Genomic DNA, 25,128 nt, shown 5'->3' on the forward strand with positions numbered 1-25,128 from the left:
TCTCCTTGGGAAAAATAAAAAATAAAAACATAAGCCTGTATACACAGAGACCCACAGCCCCCAAGCCCTCACCACTCCCCAACATACATATAAATTAAGTACAATTTTGTAGGTACCCACAGCCCTCTGAAAACTATAAATGAAGCTCCTTGGTAAAACATTTGCTCTCTGATATCAGCTAGATCTAGTTTTATATACTGGTTATATGTAAAATAACTACCAATAATGCTGGCACACAGTAAGTATTCAATAAATAAGAGCCGTTTTTATCATTAATGTAACATTACCTTCTCCGGAAACATTACACAGTCCTGGGAAATGTTCAAGAAAAGGGCTGGGCAGTTTCAAACGGATGAGACCATTTTCTAAAGAGAAGAGGTTTGCTTTAAACATAGAAAGAGGCTAGTGTTGGTTCTCCCTCTGCTGGCCTGAGGTTAACACACATCCTTTGTTTTGATTGTGGTGAGCTTTGATGTATCCTGGGGAGAAGACAATGGGGCCAGAGGTGGGAAATGGGCAGCTGAGGAGGTCGTGGTTAGTTCTGAGCCATCTCGCATACTGGGAAAGCTAAGGACAGGAAAGCTGTCTAACCCTTTGTTTATTATGCCCCAAATAACTGTATTTGCTGAGCAAATGAGTATCTGCTATGAGGAGGCTTCATGACAATGAAACGAATGAGATCCAGCCCTACTCACAGACCCGGGCCTCATCATCAAGAAGTTTGCCTTCACTTCCAGACTTGGAGTTATAGTTGAAATATGGGGGCTCTGGATAATGGTTAAGAACAAGAGCTTTGGGCTCTGGACTCCAGCTCTGCCCTTATTAATGAAGGGAATGATTTACTGGAACTTGAGCTTCCTGAGTCCCAGTTTACTCACCTGTAAAATAGGCTTAAAAATAGTCCCCACCTTATGAGGATTAAATAGTACATCAGGTGCTTAGTGGAGAGTCTAGCAATAAAACAAACTTAATAAGTGGCAGATACTAACATTATTTTGATTCTAACATAGGAATAGTATTTTTAAAGCCTTTAGTACATTTAAAATTCACAATAATCCTTGCTTGTTGTATGAGGTCAAACCACTTGAACTTGCTAATATTCAGCCACTTGTGACCTTACAAAACCAGCACATTTTCATATGGTTTAATGTAACAGAAGAATTGGAAAATTCATATTAAAAATAGAAATCATGCATAGTACTGCCATCCAGAGCTACACATTTGGATGTATCCTTCTGATATCTTGTCTATCTGTAAATAAGTCATGCCAATATGAAGTAGGAGTGCAATCCTGATCAGATCAGGTTTTCTAAAAATCCAGTCGGACTGCCAGGTGATCAAGGAGCGACAGTCAAAATGTCCCCCAGAGGATGCCAGGGTAATGGGCAGAACCTGTGGACAAGGGAAGGACATTGTTAACATCCACTGTGCTCAAGGGAGACCCTGGGTGCTCTGTCCAGTGTCTATACAACCCTTCCTGTAGCAGCAGCCAGCCCCTCTGGCTGTTAAGGGCAGACTGCTGCCTCAGCAGATACACTTGACCCTGGCAGCAAGGGATACAGCCTTGACAGGCGATTTCATCAGCTCCTTAGAAAGGAGATAAATTGTAGCTTTGACTTTATAATTTCCCAACCACTTTGGGTAATCAGGGTTTCTGCTAGAGCACAATTACTTATTAGAGTAAAACCGTGGTAGGGTTAAATCCACCATCTCTCTTTATTGTCCCAAGCTTTTTGCCAACATAAATAACTCCTAGCTATTTTTGGAATGGAGACGTAGCTATCAAGCTGTGCACAGCCTAGCAAGACTTCATGATGCATACGAAAGCTTTCTAAATGTCCTGCTGCTCCTGTTAAGAGGGTAGAGGAGGCTGGGCCCAGAAGGGCCTGCTCTTCTTGCCTTCTGGTCCTGGAGTTGTTGAAACTCTTATTGATGCAGACACAGATTATCAATTGTCCTGTCACTCCCCATGGAGACTCTTTTCCCACTACTCCAAGTTAATGAAATAGGGAATGTGCCCGGGCAAAGAACTATGGGCTAGGAGATGAGAGCCCACGATTTAATCTCAACTTTGCCCACGATTTAATCTCAACTTTGCTACTCATCAGTTCTGTGACCAGGAGCAAGTTACCTATCCTCTCTGGCTTGTAGTTTCCTAAAGGAAAAACCCAGGGAACTGAGAGAGATGATCTCTAAGCTTTTTTCTATTATAGTTTTCAAGATCTCCGTATACCTAATGGAAATCTTTTCTCTCCTCTTTCAGTGAGTCTGTGAACTAGGAAGTAATGAGGATCTAAGAGTAAAAGGGTCGAAGAGAAAATTAGAAATTATGGGAGATTATTTTGTTTATCAAGAACACTAATGAGAGAAGGAAAAGGCCAGCCAGATGGCAATGCATATATCTGACAAAGGACATATTCCCAACATATATAAAGAACTCCTACATATCGATGAGCAAAAAGGCAGACAACACAACATAAAAGAGCAAAATAGTTTAACTAAAAAGGATACACAAATAGTAGATAAAATTGTAGAAAGATACTCATTAGTTATCAAAGAATACAAATTAAAACTACAAAGACATGCCCCTCCACATACGCCAGAATGGCTAATGATGAAACCAAGCACTAAGGAGGATGCAGAGCAACAGGTACCTGCTTATACCTTGGGTGGGATAAAAAATAAAAATGGTACAACCATTTTGGAAAATGGTGTAATGTTATCTATGAAAGCTGAATATATTTATAATTTATGATCCAGTAGTTTTATGTATTAGCTATATACTCAACAGAAATGCATATACTCATCTCTTAAAAGACTTGTACAAGAAAACAGAATTACTTATAAATAGCTAAAAACTGGAAACCACCCAAATTTCCATCAACAGAAGAACAAAGAGATAAAAGTGGTGTATTTGCGCAATGAATTCTAAACAGCAATGTAAGTAGACTACCACCGAACACAACTTGAATGAATTTCAAAATATAATTTTGAGCAGAATAAACCAGACATGAAAAGGGCGTATTACATAATTTCATTTAAAGGAGAAACTCACCTCTGCTATTACATGTTGGAGTAGTGGTTTTCTTAGGGGTAGGTAGTGACTGGAAGGGAACAGAAAGGAGCTTTTGAGATGCTAGCAATGCTCCGTTTCTTGAACCAGGTCTTAGTTACAGAGATGTACTTAGTTTGTAAAATTTCATTGAGCTGCATATTTATGATATATATAAATTTGGGAGCATATTTTGTATAATAATAAAAATGTTTTTACTTGAAAAAATAGAAAATATGAATTCTGTGATATTTTTGGTATTGTTTTCTTAACGCCCCCCCCCCAGAGACTTTTTTAAACCATTCTAACGTCTGTTGATCTTTTTTTTTTTTCCCAAGCTTGCTCTGTATCACATAACCCAGAATTTGATAATCAGCTATCTTTTTATGGTTGATTATTTCCTTTGCTAAAATCTCACCCTGTCAACTGCATTGTGAGTTCTAGAGCCTGGTAGCTATGCCCTTTACTACTGGACTTGGGAAAACAAAAATGTAAAACCTTCCTATCTGTCCCTCTGGTTTCCATTATTTAGTGCACCCATATTCCCATGTGATATTACAGTCCTCAGTCCTGGCTTTTTCTATACTACTTGTGTCATGGATTTATAAACCTGTCAGTTTTTCCTACCTCTACACTTCCCATTTATAACATCTGCAGAATAACCTGCCTGTTTTCTCTTGATAACTCTAGCTTTATGGTTTACTTCTGTAAACACTTAGCAGCTGACCAAGCTGAATACTGTGATATGCTGCAGGGAGGTATAGGTAATAACAGAAAGTCCCTGACCCCAGGAGTTCCTTGGATGGCCGGGAAAGACAGCCTCCTCAATGCAAAATGTCTCATCAATGCATTAAGTAGATAGAAACAAAGAGAACAATTACCCAACACAGTCATGGGTGGCTCAGAGAAGGCTCCCAGATGAAGGAGTCACCTTAGAATTGGGGCCTAAAGGACGAATAGGGCTGGGCAGAGTGGCTCATGCCTGTAATCCCAGCACTTTGGGAGCCAAGGCGAGTGGGTCACCTGAGGTCAGGAGTTCAAGACCAGCCTGGCCAACATGGTGAAACCCCATCTGCAATAAAAATACAAAAATTAGCTTGGTGTTGTGGTGAATGCCTGTAATCCCAGCTACTTGGGGGGCTAAGGCAGGAGAATCACTTTAACCCAGGAGGTGGAGGTTGCAGTGAGCCGAGATCACACCATTGCACTCCAGCTTGGGCAACAAGAGCAAAACTCCATATTTAAAAAAAAAAAAAAAAAAAAAAAGAATTTGACCAAGTGAAGAGAGTGGAAAATCTTTTCAGGTGGATGAGACAGCAAGTGTAAAATCACAGAATCATGAAACAGCAGAGTGTCTGTGTGCACCAGTGTATGTGTGTCTGTATCCATATGTGTGTAGGGCAGGGTTATTATAACCACTTGGGTATCTCTGGCTTCTAGATAGAGGGGCTGGGAAGGCATAAAGTGGGCAAGGACAGTATGTACAGATATAGAAGTAGATGGGGGGCCAGGTAGTGAGGAGCCCTGAATCCTAAGCTAAGGAGCTTGAGTCTTGTGATATAGAACAGGGGTAGGCAAACTAGAATGGCAGCCAAATCTGGCGACCTGTTTCATAAATGAAGTTTTATTGGAACACAGCCATACCCATTAATTTAGGGATTTTTTGACTGCTGCACAGTAACAGCAGAGTTGAGTAGTTGCTCCTGAGACCATGTAGCCCAAGCCTTGACAGCCCCTTGATATGGTTTGAATCTGTGTCCCCACCCAAATCTCCTGTTGGATTGTAATCCCCAGTGTTGGAGGTGGGGCCTTGTGGGAGGTGACTGGATCATGGTGGTAGCTTTTTCATGAATGGCTTAGTACCATCCCCTTGATACTGTCCGTGCAATAGTGAATGAGTTCTTGTGAGACCTGATCTTTTAAAAGTGTGTGGCATCTCCTCCCTTCTTCTCTTGCTCCTGATCTGGTCATGTGGGGTGCCTGCTCCCCCTTCGCTTTCTGCCATGATTTTAAGTTTCCTGGGGCCTTCGCAGAAGCAGAGTAGATGCCATCACCGTGCTTCCTGTACAGCCTGCAGAACTGTGAGTCGATTAAGACTCTTTTCTTTAAAAGTTACCCAGTCTCAGGTATTTATTTATAGCAATAGGAAAACAGCCTAACATACCCTTGATAATGAACCACGGAGGGGCTCTAAGTAGAGTGTAGAGATGACTAGGTGTATGTGAGAGTAAAGTTGCCCAACATAGTCTCAGTGCATTCTGTGGAATGGAGATGGCTTATTTTGCTTAAGTAACAAAGAAGCATTATGGGAGCCTACTTGAGTCAAGTACTGTGTTTTCTGAGCCCAGGACTGTACTGAGTCTATCTCCATGCCTGTGAGGAACCACAAACATGACGTACATGTCCATGGATATAATCAGATCTCAGGAGAGGGAACAGGAAGTAAACTGAGGTAGGCACAGCTCTACCAACCTTGGGCTTTGTTCCCCAACACTGAGATTTAGGTTTAGAGAGCTAAAGTGACACTCCCCTTTCCCATTTTTTGAGTTTAGAAACCAAGTAGTAGAAAACCCTAGGAATCAAGTAAATAGAAATGAAAATATTTCTTATTAAAACTTCACCCCTGAAGTAAACAAATGTACCACCCCACAGACATTGGCAGGGCTGAATGACTTCAGGTTCTCTCTGTGGACACTTGTTCCTGAGTGTTCACTCCAGCAAATACGCAGTGACAGAGGAGACAAATGAGCCTGATAAACACACTTATCAGACATGTCATTACTCCCTCCCTGGAGAGGGAACGAGTTGAGAGCCAAGAGTGTCACTCAGTGGAGCACTCTCCACATGGAAGCATGAAGGCATGAAGGTGAGGAAAGGAGCTCCCTCCTCAACACTGTGCGTTTATTTTCCCTCGAATAATTCTATCTTTTGGTGATATACCAACGTTAGACAATTGTGAGATTGTCTCCTCTGGGTCACTGGGCCAGGCTATGGCTCTGTGGATAGTGGTTTTCCTTACAGAGAACTAAGGTCCTTGCTATCACTCATCCCAGAAGATGCTGATGCTGAGAAGGGAAACAAGGACCCGCATGAGTCCCACACTAGATGAGGATCAGTTTAGCCCAGTACCTGAAGTGTGAAGATGCCTGGAGAGTTCGTGGTGGTGGGAAGTTGGCTTAAAGGACCGGCACATGGAGAACACACCATCAGATAGGAAGGAAGGTGGTGTGAGAAGAGCCCCTAGGATGAGATTGAGCCAGCTGGGAGGAATGATACATTATTACCCACAGTGCATAGCTCTTCCATTATCCCTGAAGCTTCAATGCACTCCTGTTTCACATCCTAATTCCAGTTATTCTTTTAAGTATTATATGTGGTCCTATCCTGTGCTGCAGATGGAGTAGCAAGAGGAAGAACAATGCCACAATCCCGGGATGCGAAATTGGTAGAAAGAATAATAACTACTAGTTACCCCTCTTCACAGAAGAGTGGCCATCCCACCAGCCATCAGCAGCAGAGGAAGTAGCATGGGAGCATAATAAGAACTATGGGTGGAGGAACTCAAAGTCCATGTCCCTGAGCACCTCCGACCTCTGAGATACAGCCAGATGCCTTGCAAAAGGCTACTTCCCAGAAATCACGTTAGTGGGACTCAAACTGTTCTAATTTGGGCATAAAGGTAAATAAGGCATTGTTTTGCAGTCATAGGCAACATACACAAAGTACTTAGCCCATTTGTCAGCTTTTAACAAGCAATAATTACTCCACATACAGGACCTTTTGTTATTTCGGTAGTTATATTATCATGATCTGGGAATCTTGGCTTTCATTTCCCCAGAGTGGCTGATTGATAGGTCACTGTTGGTTTAGAGCTATTTGGTGTTCTCCAGGCACTTGACAAGGATTTGTGGAAACAAAGCGTTCTAAGTTCTGTTTAAAATACAATAAAGATTCGACTTTGCAGACAAAAAGCAGGGCAAGACAAAATGTGGGACAAGGCCATTGCAAGCTGGGCTGCCCAGGGAGAGATTTGGCAACAACAGTGACATGCAAAGGACAGGAGAACTTAAGGGTTGGGAGAAGAGAAAGAGAAGCGAAAGTTTATACGAGGTGGTTTTGTAGAAGATCAAACCTGACATATTTTTAGGACTTGCATATAAAATGCAAAATAGTCATGCCTTTTAAGAACCACCTTTGAAATTGCAATAAATTCTCCTTGACAGAAACTCAGTCAAGTCCAGCATGTAATATTCTGCTGTCAGGAAGAGTAATGATGAGTGGTGTACATTCTTCTGTTCTATGGGAAAAAAAAAAAATAGATGAAGGAGGTTGCTTGCCTGGGAAGATGGAAGTTAATTTTCCAAAGCTGCTTTTCAAGGCTTAGCTTGCTTTCTTTGTGTGGGTCTCCTTTTTATCACTCTTGTGTAAAATGAATACTTTTAGGAAGGCACTCTTTGGTCCATTCTTTCTCACCACTTCTTTCCCATGAAGAAGAAGTAAGAGGATCTGGAATTAGATAAATTGGGGCATGAACCCAAGCTCTGCCAGTTATTAGCTATGAGTTCTTGAGCAAGTTGTTTCCATACCCAAGCCCAAATAAAGGAAATTGTGAATAAGGGTAATAATAGGACATCTCTCCCAAGTCTTATTATGAGGACTGACTGAAATAAGACATGCTACATGCTTAGACTACAATTGTGGCATTTTGTAAGTGCTCAATAAATGTTAGTTGCTATTATCATCACCATCATTGTCGTCGTCGTCTTCTTCTTCTTCTTCTTCTTCCTCTTCTTCTTCTCCTCCTCCTCCTCTTCTTCTTCTTCTTCCTCTTCTCCTCCTCCTCCTCCTTCTCTTCCTTCCTTCCTTCCTTCCTTCCTTCCTTCCTTCCTTCCTTCCTTCCTTTCTTTCTTTCTTTCTCTCTCTCTCTCTCTCTCTCTCTCTCTCTCTCTCTCTCTCTCTTTCTTTCTTCTTTCTTCTTCTTCCTTTTCGATAGTTTCTCGCTTTGTCACCCAGACTGGAGTGTAGTGGCACAATCTTGGCTCACTGCAACCTCCACCTCCTCAGTTCAAGCAATTCTCCTGTCTCAGCCTCCTAAGTAGCTGAGACTACAGATGCATGCCACAACGCAGGCTAAGTTTGTATTTTTAATAGAGACAGGATTTTGCCTTGTTGGCCAGGCTGGTCTCGAACTCCTAACCTCAGGTGATCCACCCACTTCAGCCTCCCAAAGTGCCTGGATTACAGGCATGAGCCACCACACCCGGCCTCTTTCTTCTTTATAGTTGTCATTACTTTCTACCATCTCTAGAGATGTCACTTCTTTGTTTTTTGTTTTGTTTTGTTTTGTTTTGTTTTTTAACAGAATGTTTTCCCAATTCAAGGTCAGAGTTTTGGGATTCCACAATCATGTTTTGGGGCCACTGCAAAGGGTGAATTTGAGAAAGAGAAACCAAATGGACTTTAATAAGCTTCTTCCCTTCTGCTAGTTCATCTCAAGAAGTTTTGCTGTGTGTGTATGTCTCCTGTCCATTTTATTTTGAAAACTCTATTATAATCTAATCATGTAACAGATATTTTAGGAAAGTTACTATCAATCATCCCTATTAACACACAAATATCTCAACTATCCACCAGTTTTAAAGATAAAATAACACTTCATGACTACCTATCTCCTTTCAAGCACTGCTCATTAATCTGCTCCTCTTCAAGCAAAACTCCCCAAAGAAGTAGGTGCAATTCGTATATCCTGTTGCTCCCCCAAACTTCTCCTTTCAATGCAAGCTTCCTTCCTCAACACTATTGAGACCACCCTTGTCAAAGGCAGCAGTGACTTGAGTTGCCACATTCACTGGCCATTTCTCTATCCTTCTGGCACTTGACTTCATAGCAGCATTCAGCCAAATAGACCCTCCCTTGTTCTATTGTTGTTATTCTCTAACATCTTTAGAGATACTATAGTTTCACCAGCTTCTTCTGGTGTCCATGTCCTCACTTTCTCCAGACTTCCATCTAACCAGCTGTGCCTTTGCAGTTTTGTTGTTGTTGTTGTTAATTTCTTCCCAATGGCTTGAAATGCCCTAGAGCATTTCCCAGGCCCCCTTTCCCTTCTCAACCTCTACTCTCCTTAGGTGATCTCATCCAGTCTAATGGCTTTAAATGTCATATATACAACTTTGAAGCCCAAATTTTATCTCAAGATTTTAACCTTTTTCTGACTTATATATGAACTCCTACTAAATGCCATCTGATATGGTTTGGTTCGGCTCTGTGTCTCCACCCAAATCTTACCTTGAATTGTAATCCGCATAATCCTGATGTGTCAAGGACAGGACCAGGTGGAGGTAATTGAATCATGGGAGCAGTTCCCCCATGCTATTCTTGTGATAATGAGTGTGTCTCACAAGATCTGATGGTTTTATACACCTCTGGCATTTCCCCTGCTTGCACCCATTCTCTTTCCTGCCACCCTGTGAAAGGGTGTCTTCTATCATGATTGTAAGTTTCGTGAGGACTCCCTAGCCATGCAGAATGGTGAGTCAATTTAACCACTTTTATTTGCAAATTACCCAGTGTCTGGTATGTCTTCATAGCAGCATGAGAACAGAAAAATACAGTAAATTAGTACCAGGAGTGGGGTGCTGCTATAAGAGTACCTGAAAATGTGGAAGTGACTTTGGAACTGGATAACAGGCAGAGGATGGAACAGTTTGGAGGGCTCAGAAGAAGACAGGAAAATGTGGGAAAGTTTGAAACTTCCTAGAGACTTAGAGGGCTCAGAAGACAGGATGATGTAAGAAAGTTTGGAACTTCCTAGACATTTGTTGAATAGTTTTGACCAAAATGCTGATCATTATATGAACAATGATGTCCAGACTCAGGTTGTCTCAGATGGAGATGAGGAACTTCCCAAGGAATGAAGCAAAGGTGACTCTTGCTATGTGTTAGCAAAGAGACTGGTGGCATTTTGCCCCTGCCTAGAGGTCTATGGAACTTTGAACTTGAGAGAGATGATGTAAGGTATCTGGCAGAAGAAATTTCTAAGCAGCAAGGCAGAGCATGAAAGTGTGGAAAGTTTGCAGCCTGATTATGTGATATAAAAGAAATACCCATTTTCTGGGGAGAAAGTCAACCCTGCTGCAGAAATTTGCATAAGTAACAAGGAATGAAATGTTAATCACCAAGGCAATGGGGAAAATGTCTCCAGGGCATGTCAGAGACCTTCACAGCAGCCCCTCCTATCACAGGTCCAGAGGCCTAGGAGGGAAAAATGGTTTTGTAGGCCAGGCCCAGGGCTTCCCTGCTCTATGCAGCCTCAGGACATGGTGCCCTGTGTCCCAGCTGCTTCAGCTCCAGCCATTACTAAAAGGGGCCAAGGTACAGCTCAAGCCATTGCTTCATAGGGTGCAAGCCCTAAGCCTTGGTGGCTTCCATGTGGTTTTGAGCCTGCGAGTGCACAGAAGTCAAGAACTGAGGTTTGGAAACCTCTGCCTAGATTTCAGAGGATGTACAGAAATGCCTGGATGTCCAGGCAGAAGTTTCTTGCAGAGGCAGAACCCTCATGTAGAATCTCTGCTGGGGCAGTGCCAAAGGGAAATGCAGGGTGCAAACTACCACGCAGAGCCCCCAGTGTGGGGCTGCCTACTAGAGCTGTGAGAAGAGGGCCACCATCCTGCATACCCTAGAATGGTAGATCCACTGACAGCTTGCATTGTGCACCTGGAAAAGCCACAGGCACTCAATGCTACCCCATAAAAGCAGCCAGGAGGGGGGCTGTACCCTGAAAAGCCATAGGGGCAGAACTTCCCAAGGCCATGGGAGCCTACCTCTTGCATCAGTGTGACCTGGATGCGAGATATGGAGTCAAAGGAGATCCTTTTGAAACTTTAAGGTTTAATGACCACCCTATTGGATTTCGAACTTGCATGCGGCCTATAGCCCCTTTGTTTTGACCAATTTCTCCCATTTGGAATGGGTATATTTACCCAATGCCTGTACCCCCATTGTATCTAAAAAGTAATTTGCTTTTGATTTTACAGGCTCATAGGTGGAAGGTACTTGCCTTGTCTCAGATGAGACTTTGGACTTGGACTTTTGAGTTAATGCTGGAATGAGTTAAGACTTTGGGGGACTGTTGGAAGGGCATGATTGTGTTTTGAAATGTGAGGACATAAGATTTGGGAGGGACCAGGGATGGAATGATATGGTTTGGCTCTGTGTCCCCACCAAATGTCACCTTGACTTGTAATCCCCATAATCCCCACACATCAAGGGCAGGACCAGGTGGAGGTAATTGAATCATGGGGGGCAATTTACCTATGCTGTTCTCATGTCATTGAGTGTGTCTTAAAAGATCTGATGGTTTTATAAGCATCTGGCTTTTCCTCTGCTTGGACTCATTCTCTCTCCTGCTGCCCTGTGAGCAGGTGCTTCCACCATGATAGTAAGTTTCCTGAGGCCTCTCCAGTCATGCAGAACTGTGAGTCAATTAAATCCCCTTTTTAAAATAAATTACCAAGTCTCAGGTATTTCTTCATAGCAGCACGAGAACAGACGAATACATCATTTCTTCTCAGATTTATCTAGTTCTTAGTAAACCAAAGAAGAAGTTTGACCACGTCATACCCTCATTTAAAATCCATCAAATGTCTTGGATCTGGCCCCTGACTCGCTCCTCAAGCCTCATCTCTCAATATATTTTGACCCTGCTTATCCTTAATGCTCACCCTATGCCATGTGACCAGTGTTGTTTTCTCTACACATTATGCTCATGTGTTTCCCTTTTCATAGAATGTGCTTTCTCTCTATCTTTGTTAATGTCCCACAAATTCCTATGTATACTACTCAGACCCTATTTAATCATCTGCTCAGACTTAAATGCCCCTTCTTCTACCACTCCAGTGACTTAGCCACCTGTCAAGTACTTGCCACTTACTTATATCTTGGTTTATCATTACCTATCTCTTTCCCTTGCCAGCATGTGAGCATCTCAAGAGTGCAGTCTGTGTCATTCAGCCATATAGTCCCAGCACCTGCCATAGTGTCTTGCAGACCACACCAGCATTTTCAGGATCAACATTTAAGTTTTACTGAGATTACTCTGTACCAGGCATTGTACCAAGTGTTTAGAGAAACCCTGTCATTAGGCAGAAAGCACTTTCTCTTTCTCCATGCTTCTGTCCATGCAGAGGGAATTGTTGGTGTAGCACTTTTATCCTCTCTCCTCCTCCCAAGGTCAAACGGAATTACTTTTCTGATTGGAAGATGCAGAAGACAAAGTTAAGCATATGTAGTTCAGATTTCTCATAGGAGAGTGCTGTCTGCAATGAGCACTTGCTTCTTCATGCCAAAAATGTCCCTGTGGCTGGGCATGTCAGTCTTTCTAATTCTGGGGATTGCATTAAAAATCCCACTTTTCTGTTTTTGCAATATCAATATTATCAGAGTTTTTAAAAATGATATATTGGCCCTGTCTACTGACTCTTTTACTTTTCATTTGGTCAAAGTTCAGTTGTGGGAAGATAAAGGATTTTTATCGGTTCCCCACTTGAAGGTCCCAGCCCTTATGAAGCCTGAAATATTATCCCACATAGTAAGTTCTCAATAAAAGTCAATTGAACTAAAAGAAAATTAAGTCTAATATATTTATGAATCAAAGTGAATACCTTATGCTGTGGAACATATTAACACTGATATTTCATGACTTATAGACATTTGTTTATTGCTCATACTACTTGTCCCAGACATGATCCTCATAATAAAGACCTAATATATGAATATACCACCATCTTGTCATTATGTCATTTCAGCACATGACTACAAGGTAGACCCAGCAAGAGAGAAACGTTTGTAAGTTTACATATCCTTTATTATTTCCAACTGGAAGTGGCACTTCCATTTACAGCCATTTTGCCAGAACAAGTTATATGGATCTGTGCTAACTACAAGGAAAACTGAGAAACGTAAGAGAGCATGTGGGATATTCAGCAAGCCTTAGGGTCTCTGCCACAACACTTGAACACCATGCAACAGTATGTCTGGAGACAAGGAACTCTTGACTGAACTTCACAGTGAATGCCTCACTTCATTCCTATGCTGCTATCACAAAACACCTGAGACTGGGTAATTTATAAAGAACAGAAATTTATTTTCTCACAGTCCTGGAGGTTGAGAAGTCCAAGATCAAGGTGCTGATAAGTTCGCTGTGTCAGGTGAAGGCCCTCTTGCTGCATTTTCACGTGGCAAAAGGTGAAAAGGAAAAAAGAGAACAAAGTCTGTGTCTTCTGGTGGAAGACAGAAGAGAGTGAATCCACTCCCTCAAGCCCTTTTTATTTATTTATTTATTTATTTATTGAGATGGAGTTTCACTCTTGTCGCCCAGGCTGGAGTGCAGTGGTGAGATCTTGGCTCACTGCAACCTCCACCTCCTGGTTCAAGTGATTCTCCTGCCTCAGCCTCCCGAGTAGCTGGGATTACAGGTGCGCACCACCATGCCTGTCTAATTTTTTGTATTTTTAGTAGACATGGGATTTTGCCACACTGGGCAGGCTGGTCTCGAACTGCTGACCTCAGGTGATCTGCCTGCCTTGGCTTCCCAAAATGCTGGGATTACAGGCGTGAGCCACCATGCCCAGCCCTCAAGCCCTTCTATAAGGGCCCTCATCCCACCCATGAGGACTGCACCCTAATGACTTAATCACCTCCTACAAGACCCCACCTCTTAATATTATAACATTGACCACTAAGCTTCAACATATGAATTTTGGGAGACACATTCAGCTCACAGCAGTGAATGAGATGCATACTATGTGAAATTAGACAGATAGAAAGGGGGAAGTCAGGCATCATGTACAGAAAAAGGTCAAGCAAGAGGGATTGGAGGGATCCCCTACCCACTTCTCAACCCCAACACTCAGTTTCCTTATTTATAAAATCAAGATAATGTTTCCTTCTCCATGAGGTATTGTGAAGATTGAATAAGATAAAAATATATAGACTGTCAAGCACAGTATCTGGCTTTTGGTAAGTTTTCCAGAAATATTACTTCCTGTCCCCTTCTTGACTAAAAGATCACATCACAAGCCCTTTGATCTCCACTAAATACATATTCCTAAAGATATGAGGGTTTCCCCTAAAATTACTTTTCAGAACAAAGGAAGCTGCCTTATTTTTATGAGTTTACAAGGTATCTCATATAAAAAGAGTTCTTCTAATTATTTGGAACAATGAACTATTTGTCAAGATATATTTGCCTGAAATGTACTCAATGTTGATTTTCAAAGTGATAGAGGCCACTTGACAGCACTGGGTTTTTAAAAGGAAGAAAAGGAATTTAACACAGATTTAGTAATTATTTCTGGGGTTAAAGAGTATGATTTCCAGACAGAAGCACTGCTTATTGTTTTAAACAAGCCTTTCAAAAATAATTTTAAATACCAATTTAAATAAAAATAAACGAAATACTGATGCACGCTATAACATAGATGAACCTTGAAAACATAACGCTAAGTGAAAGAGCCAGTCACAAGGAAACATATTGTACAATTACGTTTATATCAAATGTCAGAACAGGCAAATTCATGGAGATAGAAAGTAGATCAGTGCTTGCCTAGGGCTGAGGGATTGGGAGTAATTACAGAGCGCCACTAATAGATGTGGAGTTTCTTTGGAGGGTGACAACAATGTGCTAAAGTTGAGCGTGATCATGGCTGCACAGCTCTGTGAATATACTAAAACCCCTGACTTGTACACACTGAATGGACAAATTGTATGGCATGTGAATTATATCTCAATCAAGTTACTACAAAAACCAGTTTAATAACTAGTTGCTGTGTAAATATTACACAGAAAGAATGAAAGAAAACTATGAGAACAGGTATCTACAGCTTGGAATAAAATGTACAGTGACAGCATCATGGATCCAAAAGACTTTGAATTCCAAATAACTTCAATGGGAATAAAGCTGAATTGCTCCAGGCATCCTACTTAGATGACTCACAAAGCAGATCTAGCAATGAGCAAAAAAGTAACAGCAAAGAGTTCCTTTGTGGAATTGAATACAGTTTTTTTCATGAAATATGATGTAGGAAAAAATATTTTTAAATTAACATACCATTTTATATAATATTATTCATATTATACTCTACTACATATATTAATATAATATTTAAAATATGTAACTAAATTAATAATGTGAATGCTATAAGTAGACTTCAGGCCATGTCTTCAATACCCCCAAAAGTGTATTTAATCAGACTGACCACAAATTTTTAGAAGATTTTCATACTAGATAAAAGGAGTTTCAGCTGAGAGAAGTAACACCTTAAAATTCTGAAGTTATGTAGAACAACGGGGAGCCCTCGTCCTCTAGACGCTTGCTAGTCCTATCGGCCATACTGTTCTCTACATCTTGAGATTTGGGCCACGCCCAGGTTCAAGCCTGAGCTAGAGAGAACATTTCTTCATTCCAGTGTGTAGAGCAGTGCATGACATAAATAGGTACTATTAAAACACAGTTCTTCAAAACCTATTACACAAATGGCCGGTTTTCCTTCTTGAAAACTTGCGACAACATAGAGGACATTATGCTAAGTGAAATAGCCATACACATAAAGATAAAATACTGCATGGTCTCATTTAAGTATAGGATCCAAAAAATTCAAACTCACAGAAGCAGAGAGTAGGACTGTGGTTACCAGGGGTTAAGGGTGAAGGAAATGGAGAGGTACTGATCAAAGAGGACAAACTTTCATTTATAAGATGAACAAGTTCTGGAAAGCTAATGTATATCATGAGTGGTTATCGATGTGTTAACCCTAATTTGATTGTGGAAATCATTATTCAATCTATATGTGTACCTAACAAATTAGTTGTATACCTTGAATATAGTCAACCTTTATTTGTTAACTGAATACTTAAAAATTTTTAAGTGTTACATATATGAATACTGATCGTAAAGTATAAAACTCCTCCATGCTGTCATTGTGCAAATGAAAACTAAACAATGACCAAATATCTGACAGCAATTCTGTAGTCCAGTGTTTTTAAACTGCAGCTTGCAATACATTAGTGAGACATGAAATCAATTTAGTGAGTACCTAATGGCATTAACACATATTTTTATATATATATATATATGTATCACACATACCTATACGATCAGAATACAATAAAATGGAAGAAATTATAATAAAATAATAATCAGTTATCAGTGGACAGAATAAAAGTAAAGCTATTGGTACACATTGTATATAGTAAGGGCATTTTAAACTTTTTTCACAAATATGTTTATGTGTGAGACTGCACATGCAAGGCATGTGCTTGGTTGTGGTGTAAAATGTATTTTTTACCATGATTTGCAGTTTAGGAATCATTGAAGCACACTGTGGTAGAACAAATTTCTGCATTCAGTGGGTGGGAAAGTTGGCTGTAATAACCCCTAAGTTTCCACCTAATTCTTGGTTGAGGATGCTGGAATTCTTAGCACTGTGAGGAAGAAAAAGTGGTAGCCTCTTCCAAGACCAGGGAGATGGTATGTTGCTCAGAACTGCTGAAACGCACGTCGAAGACACAAGTCCCCCAGCCATTCAGTAATTGTAAACACATTTCAAGCTGATGAACAGTGTTCAACAGCTCCAGTGAGAAGTCAATGGAGAAATAAAATCCAAAAACTCTTCCATTGCTGTTAACAGAGAAGCATTCCAGTGGTTTAAATCACAAATCTAATGAATGTAAATGCCCAGTATATTTAAATTTCTGGACAGAGCAGCCTTGTAATCAGTACATTTCTTACCCTCAGTTCCTCTTAGGAACTCTCATTTGCCTCATTTGTGCTAATAAAATCCTCAGTAGTAGGTCTCTTACCACTGATAATATTTTCAACAAGGCATTGGTGCCAACTTTGGGTCTGGAGTACAGCAATAAAACTGGAGACATGAGTAAAATCTGACCACAGAGCATTGGAACATCTCTTAAAAATTCCAAAACAAGTTTTAAAAAATGAATCAGAGTTTTTTCCTCTTAAAACATGAAATGTCATCACTTCACAAGAAGCTCTATGAGCCATATATAATTATAAACATATTTCGCTTTTTTGGAGTAAAGTGACTGAAACTGAAACAATCTGGTTAGGTCATTAACTCTACAACTGTGCAACTCACAAATGCAATGGTCCAACTTCAAAATAAGTTAACATTTACTGAGTATAAACTATGTGCCAGGCATAGTGGTAAGCTCTATGGGTTGGCTGAAAAATATATCAGGTATAGTTCCTGCTATGAAAGTCTCACGGATGTACAATTTAATTGTGGAAATGGATTGTACCCAAGTAAAAAAAAACAACACAGAGGGCAAGTCATGGTAAGAATTCAACTTTTCTAGGTAAAACTTTTTTAGATGAGATGAAGGTTATAGACTTTTCACCAGAAAAAAAGCATATTTACATAAACACTCCACCGCCAATGTATTTGCTAACAATTTAGTTCTACGAGTGCACTCTGGGTTTCAAACATTTAAATTAAGAGTTCAATGAAAATTCCATGGAAGAGTAAAGAATGAATTCACAAAAGAGGCTTTCTTAACCAACCTCTTCTTTACCAACTCAATGGCTTAACTAGCATTCTTCACTTCTTTAAAAAAAGAAAATACCAACAGATGCCAAGGTATACTGACTATTCCCTCTTCATAAGCTCTCTCTATATATACTTCTACTCCTATCATTTGAGGTTTACACTGACCAGTGGTCAGTGGTGTTTGCTCCTGTCTTAGTCTGCTTGGGCTTCCACACAAAATACCATAAGCTGTCTGGCTTAAACAACAGAAAGTTATTTTCTCTCAGTTCTGGAGGCAAGAATCGTAAGGTCAATTTGGTTTCTGGTGTGGGCCCTCTTCCTGGACTGTAGATAGCTGCCCTTTCACTATGTCCTCACATGGCTTTTCCTTGGTGTGTGTGTAAGCACAGAGAGAGAGAAAGAGAGCAGACTCTGGTATCTCTTCTTATAAGGACAATAACCCCTATTGGATTAGTGTCCCACCTTTAATTTAACATTGATTAATTCACTGGAGGCTCCATCTCCAAATGCAGCCACTCTGGGAATTAGGATTCCAACAGATGAATTTTGAGTGGAACACAAACAGTCACTTACAGCAGCTTCCGAACCTGATTTACACTGGGAATTATGCAATTTGCTCAAGAGAATGTGCATCAAGGTAAAACAAGTATGGGCTCCCTGGTAGGCAGAGTAATAGTCTCCCAAAGATGCCCGCAACTTCATCTTTGGTAACAGTGAATATGTTAGATTACAAGGTAAAGGAAAACTAAGTTTGCAGATAGAATTAAGGTTGCTAATTCTTTGCTTTTAGGATAGGAAGATTATCCTGAATTATTTAGGTGAACCAATGCAATCGCAAGCACCCTTAAAAGTAGAAGAGGCTGGAAGAAGGTAGCTGAAGAACTAAAGAACTAGAGTGATGGCAGCATGAGAAACAATCAGCCCTGACTTTGTCGGCTTTAAAGATGGAGGAAGCGAGACTTGAGCCAAAGAAAGCTGACAGCAAGGAAATGTATTTTCCCCTAGAGCTTCCAGAAAGTAACCTAGTCCAACCTTCATTTGAGCCCAGTGAGAATTGTGTTGGACTCTTAACCCACAGATTTGTAACATAATAACTGTGTGTTGTTTCAAGCCACTAAATTCGTGGTAATTTGTTACTGCAACAATAGAGAACTCAAATAGGATTTTTTTTTCATAAGAACTAAGTGGAATGTTTGGAAATACTGGATAACAAGTGAAATTAAGCTAAATATTTGCTGCTATGTTAGGCATGGCAAGATTCATTTTAAATTAATGGTGGAAAGAAATATAAAAACTAACATATCTTAACTAAAATTATTTTACCAGCATCAGAGTCTAAAGAAACAAACTGAATGTCATTCATGATGCATTATGGATATGCTTTATTGTATTTTCCAGAGTTCTTAAGAGAAGTTGAACCAATAGGAGATAGATAGATAGATAGATAGATAGATAGATAGATAGATAGATAGATAGATCCATATATTCCAATAGGAGGGGACACACACACACACACACACACACACACACAGAGACACACACACATTGATATGGTTTGGATTTGTGTCCCTGCCCAAATCTCATGTCAAATTGTAATCCCAAATGTTGGAGGTGGGGCCTGGTGGGAGGTGATTGGATCGTGGAGGTGGTTCTTCATGAATGGTTTACTGCCATCTCCTTGGTGCTGTTCTTGTGACAGTGAATGAGCGAGTTATCGCGAGATCTGGTGTTTAAAACTGTGTAGCACCTCCCTGCTCCCTCTCTTGCTCCTGGTCTGGCCATGTAAGATGTGCCTGCTTTCCCTTCATCTTCTGTCATGCTTGTAAGTTTCCTGACACCTTCCCAGAAGCTGAGCAGATGCCAACACCACACTTCCTGCACAGTCTGTGGAACTGAGAGCCAATTAAACCTTTTCTCTTCAAAAATTACCAGTCTCAGTTATTTCCTTATAGCAGTGCAAGAACTGAATAATACATATATGTAATACACACACACACATATGTATATACATATGTATTAGTATATAGATGTATTATGTGTATATATATGTGTGTGTGTTTATGTATAGGTGTATGAATACAGTTTGTGACAAGGTTACAAGAAACTGGCTCACAAAATTAGGGAAGCTGAGAAATCCTGCAACCTGCTAGTCTACAAGGTAAAAACCAAGGAAAACCGGAAAACTGGTGGTATAATTCAGTCAGAGTCTGAAAGCCTGTGAACCAGGGAAGCCAGTGGTGTAAATTCCCATTGGAGGGCCAGAGAAGAAGAGATGAAATGTCCAACTCAAGCAGGCAGGGAGGAAGCAAAAAGGGCAAATTCCCCCTTTCTTCACTTTTTGTTCTATTTAGGACCTCAAAGCACTGAATGATGTCCACCTACACTGCGAAGGGTGATCTACTTTACTGAATCTACTGATTCAAATGCTAATCTCATCTGGAAACACCCAGAAATTATAGATACACCCTGAAATAATATTTAATCTGGGCACCATGTGTTGCAGGCAAGTTGACACATGCAATTAACCATCACATTGATAAAAGAAAGGCAAAGTCTACCCCTTTGTCTACAAAGTCTACAAAGGAGTAGACTTTGCCATATTCGAAGAAAAGGTGTTAGCCCTACCTAAAAAGATTGGTACATGGACATATGTTTATATACGTTAGGTTAAATTAAATGAGTAAGGGAGAAATACATTTTTGTATATGTGAGTCCTTACATTAACAGATTTTATTTGCTTAAACAACCAGCTATCCATCCTGATCATGTTGAATAAAAAGACTCCTCTAACCACATTTTCTCATGTGGACAACTCAAAAGTGAGGAAATAATGGCATTTTTATAGGATCACTCAATCGAGACCATCAGTGGGCTGAGCTAAGTTGGTTTGTGTCTCTTTGATGACACTTTATGGTTCAGAGAATTCAAGAGATATTCATGGGTTACCTGCACAGTGCCTGGTAATTGGCTTTACACCAACAGTACAGGAAAAATAATTATTTATGTAATTATTTTTGTCTCCTTTCCTTGTGGCACTGTCTTTTTGAATGAGGTAGGAAGAATTAATTGGGGTTGGGGGAGAGTGTCACAGGGGCCAGCAGATGGAGAGGAGTCCTGGTCTTGGAGGCAGGGGTGGAGAGGCAGAGCTTGTTAAGAAATATCATTCCTGTGACAGTAGGTGTTGTGGGAAGACACAGGCAACTCCTGAAGCTTTTCTTGAAGCAGTTTGCTGTGATCCCCTACAGAGACTGATTACCCAGGTTCTGTTCTGAAGAAAATGCCTCTAGGATCTTCATGTCAAGAAAACTTTAAATGAGGGCTGAAAGATGTAGAATTAGACTGTCAATAAAGAAACAAGCAAATGTATCTCTATTAAAGGCTTTCAGTCCTATAAGAACCATTTCATTTCATCCAATATGAAAGACATACCCAAGCAAACAGGGAGGGAAAAACTTGGAGGAAATAGAGATTATACAGGAGAAGAAAAAACATGTATCAACAAAAATGTTAAAAGAAAACGATACATTTTCCCTTTCTTTTGAAAGGAATAACGTTATTTTTTCTACTTGCCGGTGTTCTCATGATATTTATGCCTGACTTAAATGTGGACACTAAAAACCCTTACCCAAGTATGACTAGAGGGAAACAGTATAGTGTAATAGAATTCTCTCATTAAAAAATGGTTGGCATAATGCACTCAAACCTGTGTTAGCCTGTGTTCCCCTTTGAAGCTCTAATAAAATGAAAATAACTGCATTTTTGGAGCACATAAGCCCACAAGGACAAAGAGAATGAAAGAGGAAAGAGGAGGCATCTCAATAATATTTCAGGAGATAGAAAGAAGAAATATTGGGTGACTGGCTTAAAAAACTCTAATATGGAGTCCTAAGAAGGCAAAGAAAGAAAAGGCGAGTCCACCAGGTTACATTATGGAAAATGTGAATTGCCAAAAAGCCTCAGGAATTTACATTGCCATGTGCTTCTTAAAGCGAGGGAAAGGTGGGCTGAAAACAGGACTAATTGAAGATCTGTTTAAAGAACTCCCACATCCCTTTCTTTGTCATCTCACGGGCGTACAACTAGTGGAAGAGTGTCTGAAGGATGTAAAATGGAGAAGCTATGATACCAGAAAAACACAATACCATATTAAAAGCTGGGGCATTAAATAAAAGTGTTTTCACCAAATATTGAGATCCTCGGCCAAGCTTGTACTTTCCAGACTAAAAGATTGAAATATTTTTTCAAAGGAATTTGACCAGCTCAAAATAAAGAGAGGGAGAAAGAGACAGACAAAAAGAGCCATAATTTGAAATTCTTCAGGGAAAATGCTTAGCCAGATAGTGAAGTCCACAGGAAACAAAGCCCTGCAAGCACAGAGATTTTTAGTCCCCAAATCCTAAATGTGTGCCGACAACTAAGAATCATCAAATACTTAGAAAATCACCCAATATGAATGGTACACCCAAGCAAACAATCAGGGAGGAAAGAACTTGGAGGAAACAGAGATTATACAAGAAGAAGAAAAAATAATATCAATAAAAACATTAAAAGGAAAGGAAACTACACATTAATATCCTCAGACACACAGACACAAAAAATTTCGGCAAAATATTAACAAATTGAATTCAGCAGCAAATAGAATGGATAATACCTTATGACCAACTGGAGTGCATTCCAAAAATGCAATGGTGTTTTAACATTTGAAAATTATTCTGTTACATGCCACACTAACAGACTAAATGAGAAAAGTTATACAATCATCTCAATGCAGAATAATCATATGACAAAATTCAAATCCGGCAAAGTAGAAATAGAAGGTAATTTTCTTAACCTAATAAAGCACACCTAACAAAGTATGTTCCTATAAGGAACATATATGGAGAGAGAGAAAGAGAGAGAGACTGTGGAATAGTGAGAAACCAAATACTTTGCCTATAACATCAGAAACAAAAAATGGATATTCTTTCTCTCTGCTCACAGTTCAATATCATATTGAAGGACCGATCAGTGCAATCAGGCATGTCAAAGAACAAAATATTTAATCCATATCAAAAAGAAGAAATAAAACAATATCTATTTGCAGTTGAATAACTGGCTTTGTAGAAAATTCTCCCTAAACTTACAAAAAACGTCCTAGTTTAGGAAGGTTGCACAAAATAAGGCCAATGTGCAAAATCAAATCTATTCCTATCTACCAGTAATTGGCAATTGGAATTTGAAATAAAATAATAAATACCATATAAAACAGCATCAAAAATATAAAGTACTTAGGTATAAATCTAACCAAATGTGTGCAGGATTTGCATGCTGAAAACTACAAAGCACTAATAAAAGAAATCAAAGAAGATATAAATAAATGAAAAGCTACCTGGTTTTCATAGATTTGGAGACTCAATATTGTTAAGAGGTCAGTTCTTCCAAATCTGGTCTGTAAATTGAATGCAATCACAATAAAAATCCCAAGAGATTTTTTTAAAAAGATGAGTCTAAAAAATTTAGCTAGTTCCAAAATTTATACAGAAAGACAAAGAAATAGATTAGCCAAAACAATTTGCAAAAAGAACTGAGTTGGAGGACTCATATTACTTGGTTTTAATACTCACTATAAAGCTATCATAATAAAGACAGTAAGGTGTTAGTGAAAACACAATCACATAGATCAACAAAGCAGACTAGAGAGCCCAAAAATAAACCCACTCAAACGCAGTGAACTCAATTCTGGCAAAGTGACAAAAACAAATCAATGAAGAAAGGATAGTCTTTTCAACAAATAGTGCTGGAACAACTGAATATTCATATAAAGTAATAAATCTCAACACACACCTTATCCCTTAAACAACAATTAACACAAAATGAATCATAGACCTAAAGGTAAAATGTAAAATGTTGAAACTTCTGAAAGACTATATAGAAGAAAATTTGCTTGATTTGGTTTTGATAAGTTTTTAAATATAATACCAAAAACATAATCCATAAAATTAAAAAATAAGTTGACATTATCAAAATTAAAAATATTTGCTCTTCAACAGACACTATAAAGTGAAAGAAAAGACAAATCACTAACTGAGAGAAAATATTTGCTAATCATACTAATCACATATCTGATCATGGATTTGTATCCAGAAACCTTACACCTCAATAAGAATAAAACAACTCAATTTTAAAAGTAGACCAAATAAGATATGAAAAGATGCTTTGCCAAGAAAAAGTATTCAGAAGGCAAACAAGCATGTAAGAAATGCACTAGATTATTTGTCATCAGAAAAACACGAATTAAGACCACAATGAGATACCACTATATCTGTGTATCAATTAGAATCACTATTTTTTTAACATGTCAAAAAGAAAAACAACCTAAAGAAGCTTTTAATAGCCAAAGCTGTAATAATTTGAGCACAAAATAGGCAACAATAGTCTTGGATTGTAACCCAAAGAATAATATAAAGATCCATGAGTCCATGCTAATATAATTAAATAATCAAATAAACAAATAAATGAGGAGGAATGGACAAATCTTTAAAACAGAAAAATTTCAAATTATAAATATGAAGGAATGTGGTAAATAAAAAATCATCATGAGCATGCCACAGGAATAATTGCTACTGTCACGATCTACTGATAAATGCTAAAATAGTGGGAGAAACTTCAAAGAGCAATAAGATATTTAAATAGCCTCAAGATTTTTTATTTGTAAGATTTAAGTACTGTGATGGTTTTAACAGGTACCTACACATTCCCCAACCCTTAAGTATAGACTAGACTTAGAGATCCACTTCTAATGAATCCAGTAAGAAAGGAAACAAATCACAGCTTTTGAGTAGAGATACCTGGAACATACTACCATAACCATAACTTCTACTGAAGTTAATATCATCAGTAAGAAGTCATGTTGATACCCCCTGATAAGAGGATGTAAGATGGGCATGTCAATTCTGTAATATTCTTGCTAAAATCCCAAAACCCCATGTAATCATGAGAAAACATCAGATAAATCCAAATAGAAGGGAATTCTGTAATATATAACCAGTATGCTTCAGAATATCAAGGTAATAAAAAACTAGAAAAGACTGAGAATCTGTCACAGATTGGAGGAGGCAACGTGGTATCCTGAATTAAATTCTGAAGGAGAAAAGCACTAGTGGAAAAACTGGTGAAACCTGAATACAGTGTTGTAGTTTTAGCCAATAGTATTGATCATTGTTAAATGTTTAGTTTTGGTAAGTGCAGCATGATAGTGTAAGATGTTAACAGTAGGGGTAGGGTATATGGGAACTCTTTATGCTATTTTACAACTCATCTGCAAATCTAAAATTACTTCAAAATAAAAATTCAAAGTATTTAGATTCTTTGAAAATAGTGCACCATATGAGAAGATAATACATAACAAAAAATGAGAAAGAGAAAAACAATCAAAGACCAATAGGGGATAGAAATAATGGAATTAGCAGATGCAAATTTAAAAATAAGTATGTTTAGTATCTTCAGGGAATTAAAAGACAAGATTAAAAT

This window comes from Macaca fascicularis, chromosome 5, assembly GCF_037993035.2.
Source record: "Macaca fascicularis isolate 582-1 chromosome 5, T2T-MFA8v1.1".
Lineage (NCBI taxonomy): Eukaryota > Metazoa > Chordata > Mammalia > Primates > Cercopithecidae > Macaca > Macaca fascicularis.